The sequence below is a fragment of the Fukomys damarensis genome, unplaced genomic scaffold (genome assembly GCF_012274545.1).
Source record: "Fukomys damarensis isolate Sample0158 unplaced genomic scaffold, DMR_v1.0_HiC HiC_scaffold_53809, whole genome shotgun sequence".
In the NCBI taxonomy this organism is placed as follows: Eukaryota; Metazoa; Chordata; class Mammalia; order Rodentia; family Bathyergidae; genus Fukomys; species Fukomys damarensis.
In genome coordinates, this window is record NW_022954721.1 from 3,634 (window position 1) to 14,746 (window position 11,113).

At 48.8% G+C, this 11,113-nt stretch overlaps 1 long non-coding RNA gene across 1 annotated transcript; it reads right to left on the reverse strand.

Moving 5' to 3' along the window:
- Nucleotides 1–1,000: 1,000 nt before the first annotated feature.
- On the reverse strand, nucleotides 1,001–10,003 carry LOC117284975. The gene is made up of 3 exons (XR_004515993.1): nucleotides 8,923–10,003; nucleotides 2,395–2,441; nucleotides 1,001–1,773 (listed from the first exon to the last, which is right to left on the reverse strand). It is a non-coding gene; the product is annotated as an uncharacterized LOC117284975 (long non-coding RNA).
- Between the last annotated feature and the right edge of the window lie 1,110 nt (nucleotides 10,004–11,113).

Sequence of the window (11,113 nt, forward strand, 5' to 3'; positions counted from 1 at the left end):
AACAACTGGCCAAAAACAGCTGACACCACTTCCTTCCTCCAGATCCTCTCTGGCTTCTCCCACCCACCTGCCCTGAGCGGCTGCCAGGCTGTGGGGCACCGTCAGTCAGGACACCCAAGTCCTTGTTCAATAGGCCCTTCTCCTGCGAGCTGGCCCTTCTCTGGAGCCGCACAGAATCATGTTAGCAGGTGAACCTCAGACCCCCATATCCAGTGTGACTGTGGAGGGCGCGATGACTCAGGCAGCAGAGCCCCCTCGCACATTCTGTGCTTGTGACCAGGCTTGGGTGCCCAGGGCCAGAGGGGAGAAGCCAAGGCACCAGCAACCTCTCCGCTCACCCCAGGGCCTCCTGGTCAACAGATTCCAGACCTCCGTCTTTGGACAGAAATAGAGCAGAGGGCAAAATGAAATCACAAGTGGGAAAAGTTCAACCATCGTACTGGGTGTGTGTCACCTAGCACAGGCTTCCACGTCTCCGCCTTTCGTCCACAGGTGTGGCTGCCCCAGGGTCTGGGGACACCGCGGGGGGCCACCCCAGGTCGCGGAGGCAGATCGGGGCGCGGAGGCAGTTAGGTCCACGTCCGCCACTCACCCTGCGCGTGTCAGAAGGACGGATACCCGCTGCTGAAGCAAAGGATCCCGCCCAGGTCAGCAGGCCAAGCGCTGGAGGCCGGCCTGGCTTCTCGAGTGTGCTCTGCTGCCCCCTGCTGGTCAAGAGCCTCGGTCCGTGCCGGCTTCCATTCTGCACAGAGGGAGGCGGGAAATGCGGCTTCTGCGGCCTCGGCAAAACAGTGTGGGAAAGGAGTTGGGAATGGACGCGCTGGGCGTCGTCAGGCAGACTTCGAGGCGTCTGCGCCTGGATATCCTGCGCGTTCCCAGGGCTGAGGCGTCGTGTTGGGGCCGCCTGGTCTGAGACCACACTTACCCGGCGGGAGGAATTGGGTCCTGTCCCATCCTGTCCCGCGAGGTTCAGGCGTGGATGCTGTCCCTTTGACCTTTGACCGCACACCGCCGCGCGCACCCCGAGGTCCCTTTGACCCACTCCCCGCCCTGTACCCCAAGGTCCCGTGACCCCGCACCGACCGCACCCAAGGTCCCCATGATCTCTCACCACCTGCAACCCAAGGTCCCCGTGTCGCCTCAGTGCCTGCACCCCGAGATCCCCATAACCTCACATGGTCCCGCACCCCAAGTTCCCTGTGACACCGCATCCCGGGGTCACCGCACTCAGAGGCTGCCCTCCCATCCGGATTTCGGTCACACAGCGCCCCCACCTCTGCTGCCACCCACTGAGGAGAGAGCTTCTGGGGAGACCGGCCACTGGGGTCCCTGCTCTGAATCGCCCCCCGTGGAAGCGAGCAATGAAGCAATGTCACCATGCCGCTCCCTGCCCTGCCCTGCCGGGTGGTCCAGATGGCCGGGAGGCCTTCCTCCTGTTGGCAGAGTAACAGCTTCTGGGAAGACCTTCCTGCCCCCTCTCCCAGCGATTAATGAGTCCAGTGATCTGGTTCTCTCCTCGCCTCTCACGACCCCGCCCGCATCCAGCCTCAAAGAGCCGTCTCCCGACCCACCAGATTCACTACAGAAGGACAGAGGAAAGGTTTGGTTACCTCAGGTCCCCATGACATGAGGCAGCTGCAACGTCCAGTGGGCTCGGAATGCAACAAGAGGCAATACAACAAAGGGCTGGGTGAGCGGGATGACAGCCAAGATCTCCACGCACCAGTATCTGTGGGTCAGGACCGGCGCCTGACCTCCCCAAACCCTATTTTACTGTATGTAAAACAAAGATGATAAGCTTTTTTAAAGGCTTGCTGTGATGATTCAATCACTAAGAGAGCTCTCCTAACCTAAGAAATCCTTAAAAATTTTGCTAGTATGGTCATATTGATATTGATATTAATATTGGTTTTATTATAGATATATTAATATTATAAAGAATCAAAGCAGTACTCCTATTTGTGTCTTTGAGGGTACAGCCTGCTCTCTATGATAGGGATGCTCCACCTCACCACTACGGACCTTTGGAGACAGATGGCCCTTTTTGTGGGGGGCTGTTCTGTGTGTTGTAGGATGCTTAGCAGCATCCCTGGCCTCTACCGGCTAGAAGCCATGGCACCTTCCCACCAGTTGTGACAAGCAAAACTCTCCTGACATTGCCAGTGTCATGGAGGGAAGGGAGTCCTCCCTGGCTGAGAACCCTTCTCTACCTTACCTTATGCCAGCCATTCAACTTCTTAACTTCAATTCTAATAGCAAAATGGGAAGGACATCTACTCATCATTCAAAGGGTTGCTAAAGGATAAATACTTTCAGTATTGGCTCATTCCCCTCTCACCAATATTAGAGGCTGTACACATTTCTAGATGAAGAAACTGAGAAACTCAAGCCCACCTGCTTGCAGAAGTGATGAGATTGAAGACCGAGGGCACAAAATCTACCTGCAAGAAGAGAGGACAGGGGCTCATCAGCAGGTCCTAGGGAAACGGTCACAGGAAACTGAAGAACGGAGAGCATGAACCACAGAGCCTGCAGTCAGCCAGGGTGCCCTGACCCAGGTGCACAGGCTCCACCAAGGCTCAGAGAAACAAGAGACTAACTCTGAGGGTTCACGGCATTGTTTCCATGTGAAACTGCAGAATCCAATCTTCACCCCCTGGAAAGCACCCTCTCTCCAGGTCTATAAAGGGTAAGGTGGCCAGCCAGCAAGAAATGGGCAGGAACTGAGCAGAAACAGCAAATGAATGCCACTGATTCTGAAAGGGCTCTGAGTCTGAGCCAGGCACTCAGGCTCTTGTGCTCGGGGAGAATTTCTTCCCAAAATCTATCCTGTAGGAATAAAGGAGGTTGCAAGCACTAGCCTATTCATGAGGACGGTTGTATTTGTGATTCACTGAGCAGGAAAGAGGGAAGACAAGATGACCAGTGTGGCTAAGGAGGAGAAAGTCCTACTGCCTGGGCTCCAGGGAGCAAGCAATGAAAATAGGGATGCTTTCTGCTTACTCAGCATTGGGAGCATGAAGCCAGGCCACCCCGTGACTGCCTGGGAATCAGGATTCAAAAACCCATCCTGGGGCTTAGCTCTACACCCATCAGCAGGGCAATACAAATGGGTCATTTCTCCCCCTCAGAGCTGCAGTTTCTCTAACTACTGGCTCCAGATAATAGCACCTGCCTTCAGTAGCTGGTTGTGAGGTGACCAAGAGAGAACCATAGCTTTAACAATTATTGTCTTGAAGCCTCAGCCCCTTCCTCTATCACTAATGTGATAAGACTGATTCTCGAGGTTACCTGGCATGCAGGTTACCGACCTACAGCACGATTGACTGGTCAACCATCCTTCCCGCTGAGCACTCATACTCACAGATTGTCCTTCAATGTCCCTCAATTCTGAGATGGTCCCTTTATCCTACTGGCTCATTAGAAAGCTGCCTCCCCAGAAGAGTCACTTCAGTACAGTTCTGAACCAAAAGAAGAAATAAAATCTGATTTTAGCTCAACACACAACTCTCATGCCTTGAGAAGCCCAGTGCTGCCTGGTTCTGGTCTCATCCCCCTTTCTCCCTCTTGGACTAAGACAGCACCAGAGAAGTTCCAACCAGCCTTGCCAAGATGTGCCTCAGGGCCACAGAAGAGCCATCTCCTAAGGGCTCCAGGGGCTGGATCCACATGGATTCCCAATGGCTATATAGGAGACACAGTGCGGGGGGCTGAGCACATCCCCCACCCCTCAGTGCAGCGAGGCCGCAAGGGACCTTTCTCCAGATGTTTCCCATCCTCCAGGTATAACTCACTGAAACACTGCTAAGCAGGCATGGCCACAACAGCTCTGCACACTGTGTCACCTGTTAACTCTGTTTTCACTCCAGAAGCACTGAAGTGCATTCTCCTAACAGCAAACCATCTCGGCCCACAACACCTACACTTGAGTCAAGCACAGAACCTCCACACTGCATGGCTCAACTAGGCAGGAATACTCCCAGCCCTGGGAGAGCAGGGTCTCTCTGCTGAGCACTTGAAAGTACCCAAAAATTACAATGGACTGTTATAGTTAGGAAAAGTATATTTGCATAAAGCACAGGCCGTGGAATGTGATGGTATCTTTTTGATTTTTAAAATGTACAAAGGTTGTGTGATCCTCCAGTAGTTGCAGGGAATATATCCAGCTTGTTGGGTGTAACACATTTCTGTTCATCCAAAGGGGAACTGGAGGCTGGTCCAAGCCCCTGGATCACACTGTGCCCTTCCAGCTACCTAGCTGGAGTCTTCTGCTATTCTCCTCCTGGCTTTCCAAGAAAGAGGTTTCTTATGTAAAAAATAAAATAAAAAATGGAAATAGAAATAAAGGTAAATTGAAAACTGAAAAAAAACCCCACTTGTATAAGGGTTTATGTCTTTATTCAGAAACTGTAAATATGCTTAATGACGATTAGTTTCTTTCCTGCCTCTTAGTTTCTCAAAAATATTTGCTTCATAAGTGGGAAATTATTGTTTGAAGTTATCTACAGTTTTCACAAAAACTACTAAGCCAGTTTAAATGTCTTCCTGTTTCTTCCTTCCCATTTTTTAATATCTGGTGCCGGATTAGACCTTTAGTCCCTGATTCAGAACTAATTCTTAGGTCTTTCATTTCTCAAGTCGATAGAAGGAAAGGAGTGGTTACCCAGTGAGAACGACGCAGGTTCCACTCATCCATCCCAAACTCAGGCCAGTTGTTGGACCCTTTGAAACCAAGCTGCTGCATCTATCTTGATGCCAGTGCCAGAAAAAGTCATCTTTTTAGCACCGCTAAAAATGGAGCTCCCCAAAAGGAGACACATATTAGCCTGAGAACAGGGCAGGACAAAGTTGTAGCCAAGGGCAGCGAAGAGGGTAGACCTAACAGACCTGATACAAAAGCCAAGTTTCCTCAATCTTGCATGGTGTCTCCCAGAGGTGATGCCTCTAAGGTCATCAGTGTATTTTCTTAAGTAAGAGGTTATCGGGAAGGAACAAAAACCTGAGTATGGAGCCTTGCGTAGCAAGAGGAACTTGCAGACATTGCTAAGGTAAGGGCCTGAGTTAGGCAGGCTACCCTGCATTATCCAGGGGGCCCCATTGTAATCATGAAGGAAGGAGAGTCAGAGATTTGAACATTGTTGACTCTGAATATGTGGCTGACCTCTTGAAGTTCCAAAGAACAAGAAAGTGGATTCCACCTCAGAGTCTCTACAAGGAACCCAGCCATCAACACCTTGCCTTCAGCTCTATATGACTTATTTTGGGTTCTGGTCTCCAAAGTTGTGAGAGAATAAGTGTTGTTTTGAATTCCTGTCATTTGTGGTAATGTGTCACAACAATGATGGGAAGCAAATAAACTGTCATGTGAAAGGCACGTGCCAAGTGTCCAAGCCAGAGAGTGTATGCATTTACCAGCAGCCCCAAGTTCTGCTTCCTAGAAGAAAGGACTGAAAAGGTCTTCACATTCTGGTCTCTCTCCATATTAGTTACCTGTTGCTGCACGACAGTTTACCCCAAAACACAACTGCTTAAATAGTGCACACTTAGCATCCCAGAGTCCCTGTGGACCAAGAATCCAGGTGCTCTTATGCAGGTAAAATGACTCTGCTCCTAATGAGGCTGCAGTGAGGGTATCAGCTGACATAATCATCTTGACAGTCAGCTGGGAAGAGTCCACTTCTGTGCTCATTCAGTAATTAGCAGGACTCAGTTCCTCCTAGGCGCCTGGACTGAAGGTGTCATTTCCTTGCTGCCTATTCACAGAGGCTACTCCCAGACTCTCTGTCACCCAGGCTTTCCAGTATGGCACCCTACTTCACCAACAAGCAAGAGTGGGAATCTGCTAGCAAAACAGAAGTCCCACAGGGCATGGTGGCACACATCAGTAATCCCAGCACTTGGGAGGCTGAGGCAGGAGGATCGCTGTGAGTTCGAGACAAGCCTGGGCTACATAGTGAGTTCCAGGTCAGTCTCAATTACATAGTGAGACCCTGTCTCAAAAAACAAAAAACAAAACAAACAAACAAAAACAGAATTCCTGGTCCTTTATGAGCTAATCAAGGAAGTGACATCTGTAACCTTGGTTGTATAATCTTCTTAGAAGTATGTCAGCAGGGCCAGTGACACTCAAAGGGAGGGACCACACCAAGACACAAATAATCCCAAACAATCTGGGAATCGGCATACCACATTCACGTTCCAGGGGAGCCAACCAGACTCCACTTCCCAGCTCCCATGGGCAGCCATGTCTCTAGGTTCCATCTGAAAGGAGGTGACACCACCCGAGTCACTTCCCCTCCACTGGCAGCATGCAGAGAGGTAACCTGGGAAGGCATATGTTCAAAATGGCTAGTCTAGGAGGCAAAGAAACTTGAGGGGATGAATCAGAACAGAGCAGGAGGAGCAGACAACTGCTCATAGGAACATCATTTTGGACTTTAAATTTACAAAAACAAGATGCTTTCTATCCTGTTTGAGCCATTATAAATTTGAAGACTCTTTCTGCTGGATTACTATTACCTAATTCATATCCCCAGAAGACTAAGGAGTAGAAAGGGAAACAAGTGGTGAGGTAGAGGTACTCTGTGGACCGGCAGAAAGGAACCATGTGGTCAGAGCCTATGTGGCAGGCAGCAATCACCTCATAACACACACAACCCACACAAAGGCCTTATCCAAACCAGGTAAAATTTATCCTCCCTGTCTAAGCAAATCATAGAATTCTCCATGTCAGTGCACTTTTCTTGGAGAATGAAGATGCCCAGAGTTTACATCCAATTTAGAATATGAAAGAAAAAAGCTCGATGTGGAGAAAAGTAGGACTCTAAAGTCAGAGAGAAGGAAGAAACTAATATCCATGTCTTTTAAAGACCTAGAAAGTCACTGAAATTACAGACAAAGCTCCAGAAAAGCTAACAGCCATCACAGTGGGGTTTTAATCAAACTCAACTAAACCTTCCAGAAAAAACATAGTCTTAAAGGGCACCTGGGCTTCTTGTGGTAGAGCAGAGGAACAAAGATAAGCATCCAGGTGAATTCTAGGAAAATGTTCCTACATATCAATCTGCAATTTTAAAATAACCAGCATGGCCACAGGATGTGGGCAGGTGAACAATTCTGAACAGCGTAAAACTTCACCATGTCACTTGTCCACTTACAATTTCTAGGAAGTAAAGGTATTTGTGTTGTGCCACAGTCTCACCTACATTGTCACCTCATGACTCTAGTTCATCCTCACAATGAAACTGACCAAAAACAAAATCACTGATGCCCAAGAAACCATCGGATCCAGTGCAGGACTGAGGGCGGCTCTGCAAGGTAAGCTTCAGATGTTTCCAAGCAGAGATGAGGCAGGGTGATTGCGCAGGCCTGCAGGGAAGGATGTGGAAGGGAATCAGCTGATCACAGAAGTGCTCATTGCTCCATGAAATGATTTTGTCTGCATTCACACTTGTGTTAATCATGTTTGTTATGAGAAAGAGCTAATAAAAGACAGGGAGAGTTGCCTCTCTTGATGCAGGCAGCTCGCTGCAAGCCAAGCTTATCCTGACTCCAGAGCTAGTGCCTCCCAAAAGCCTAATGAGGAGCCATACTCTGGTTTTGCCAATGTACCTGCCTATTCTTTCCATGTATTCTTTGTCTTACCCCAAAACTATACATCAGGTCAGATCAGATTAGATGAATCCAGAGATAGACAGACAGGCAGACTGACTGACTCACCAACTGGCTTCCCCCACGCCTTAGTGGGAAGTGTGTGGACAGCTGGGGAGAGAACAGAGCAAGGGGCCTCACCAATGCAGCTAAAAATTACAGGAACTTGGCTTGGAGCATTTAAAGCCACTTTCACACAAGCAACACCCAGCCTGCTAATAGGGCCTGCACCTCTCCTACTACTGCTTGCCAAAAAGAAAACACAGTCTCCTCTGCCAACAACCTTCTCTGCTTCTCAGCTACACCCGCAGCCCATTAAACTAACTGAAAGTGAGCAAGGCTCCATTTGTCTTCAGGCTGCCTGATAAAACCTCGGTGTTCCATCACGGCTACTTCAGTCTGTAACTTACGTCCTCCCTCTTTTCTTTTTTCTTAATGTCAGAGTCCAGTTTTATTAGCCTATTAGTACAAACATCCTTTATCTTAAGATGCCCCAGCTCTTGGGAAAGATGACTTTTGGAGTGAATGATGAAGCACTTTTGAAGATACCGTGGCCATCAGATGTCCTTTGACCATTACAGTTCACTGTGGCTTCTTCAGTGAGCTGCTTCGATTAAGTCTCCCAAACTTGAGGCACCCTTTCTCCCTCCTGGCATCCAATGTGTCTCTCTGGAGAGCCTCAGGTACCAAAGGCCAAAGCTCTGTGCTATGCTCCTGACCTGGCTACAAGAACTTCCCCACACGTAGGGCTACCACAAGCTCTGGACCTCGGGATATCTTCTGAGCCTCTGATCTGCTGTTTGGTACACCGTGATGTAAACGAAACCCAGCCAAGTCTGGAACTCTGGTTCTGCTTTGTTTTTGTTAATCCCAAACCCTGGCCAGCCTCATGGCCTAGCCTAGCTCTGTAGCTCTGGTTCCTAAACATGGACAGGCTGCATACACACATAGTCTTTTGTTTGCTCTCTAACTGAAAAGAGCCACACTGAATAATATTGACCATTTTCGGAACATGATGCTAGCCCTCCATTTTATTAAACTTGTCACCCCTAGTTGGACTTATCATCTTTTATCACAACAAGGTGCTGCAGACTGGCTCACTGGATTCTCCAAACCTCCCCTTGCCTGGGGCTGGGGAGATAAAGGATTCAGTCCCCAACCCATTCGCAACTTGAGTTTTCTATTGGTCCAGTTTTTCCCAAGTAAACATACTGCTATGAGCTTGAAAGCAGAAAAGATCATCAAGAAACTAAGTCCCACAGCAGCACTGACCTCTAAAATAGGAGACATTTGGTTTTCCCATAGGCATTGTCTCAAGAGTCCTGGTGTCCAGTGCCCAGCTGGCTGGAAGCAAAGATAACAGAAAGGTCTGTGTGTGTTGTACACAGCCTTGGAAACTTGTTCACTATGCCATCAGTCTCTGCCAAAAACTTCACAGTGTTTTCTTGGTGAGGTCGGTTTTGTGAGACCAGAACTTTTGAAGCTCAGCACATTCTAGCACTGGTAAGTCCCGCAATGGTCTTTCCATCATCGCTGAAGGCATCACCTCTCCAGGGAAGTTAGACACAGAGAGAAGAGTCAAATGCACACTAGAGAAAAGAGTGCTCTTCACTGATCCCAGAATCATCTGAATCCATCTTTTTGAAGTGCAGCTCTGTGAGAGAAACAAAGGTGGTACTCACTTTATATCATGTTTGTTCATTTGAAAATATTTAGTGGGCAGCTTTTCTAGGGGCAAGGGACATAATCTGAACTCTTGAAAAGTTCACAATCCAGTGAAAGAGGCTTAACAAGAAAACAGAAGGTGTTGGTGAGCACAGGATGGTTCATGGAGCTTCCCCCAGTCTAGTCTTGGGGTACAAAACCAGTTCTGCTGCGGGAGGAAACCCTGAGGCTAAGCAGTGGTAACTGAACAAAGCACAGGAGGGTAGAAAAATAGTTCTAGGCAACAGAATGATGTGTGCAAAGGTCCTGAGGTAAGAAGACACTTGAGAGAATGACTTGCATGGTCTTCAACTCAAACCGTCCTGAGCATGAGGTGCGAGCTACACTAAATCAAAACCAAAGGCTTAAGCAGGTTTCAACTTATAGAGTTTTTGGCATACTTGGTTTTAACTTGATTGATTTTTCATTTGAATGAAGAATATTCTGGCAGAGTGAATTCTGGTATAAAAGAAGAGCAAATGGGAGACAAGTGTTAGGATGGAGAACACCCAACAGCAGACTGGGAATACGGACTCCAGGAGGAATTGCAGGAGCTTGTGAGGAGGCGGGCTGGATAGTCACGAAGTCTGCCCTTCACGGGCCACGCTGCTGGGAGGAGCTAAGGCCAGAGGGTGCACAGCTGGGAAGTAACCAGCCCTCACGGCTTCATAGTCCCAGCAGGCCTAGAAGAGCCATGCAGCCTGCAGGACTCCCTTCACAGAATTCCTCCACTGCATGACAGAGGGCACGCAGGGACAGCCGAAGCCTGACACTGGCCCCTGGGCCTCGCTCAGCACCCAGGCTCCGGCTCACTGCACCTCCAGAGCCTCTCCGGCCCAACGGCCGCACGTGCAAAGTAGCCGCATTGGGAGCTCCAAGAAAGGAAAAGCAGCACATGCTGCTGAGAGGGAGTATTTATGCTGCATCAGCTCTCCATTTGCCATGGAGATAAATGCCCTGCTATGGCTCGTGCGAAGACAGAGTGTACAGCACTAGTTTGAAAGTGCTGTCAAATTAAAAGCTGTCTTCCAAAGACCCCATTCCAGAAAGCCAAAGCCAAGTCAAACAGGCAATTACTTCCAAGATGAATACCTCTCCTGGCAGGCGTCCCACTGCCCAGCTGTAGGTTTCAGTTCCTTGTCTCAATTCATTAATTGACGTTTAAATCTGAACTTTATTGTTTCTTGGATAAAGAAACACCTCCAAAATTTGAAATAAAAAATTAAAACTCCCTTCACATACAGAATAGAAGCACAACTTTGGGTCTGAGAAGTTCCAAAATCGAAAGAGTATTTCTTTTGACCCTTGGCAGTTCCAGGCAGCAGGGCAGACTCCGATTTCTCGCTCAACTGTCTTCTAGGGAAGCCGCCTTGGGCTTGAATTCCAGTCTGTCACCCACTAACTGTGAGCTCTCGGAAACACTCCTTCTCCCGAGTGTCAGTTTCCCTCTCTTGATTGAAAATGCTCATAATGCCTTCCTCTTGGACTGGCATGAGGGTCACCTGAAGAAAGCAGGTGGTGAGAGGCACAGCCACAGAGCTCCACACACAGAGGCCCATAGTTCAGCGGATTGATTTTTTCTCTGCAGACGGCAAACCCGGGTGACAAAGGGGGATGCAGGATGAGACCGGAAGGTCTTGGTTCTCACTGAGCAGAGTCCCTTTGGCCCACCAGCCTTTGAAGGTTCCCCTGGTGTTATTCAAGGAAAGGAAAATAAAAGGAAAGTTCAAGAGCAAATCCATCAACAGACAGCTGTCAT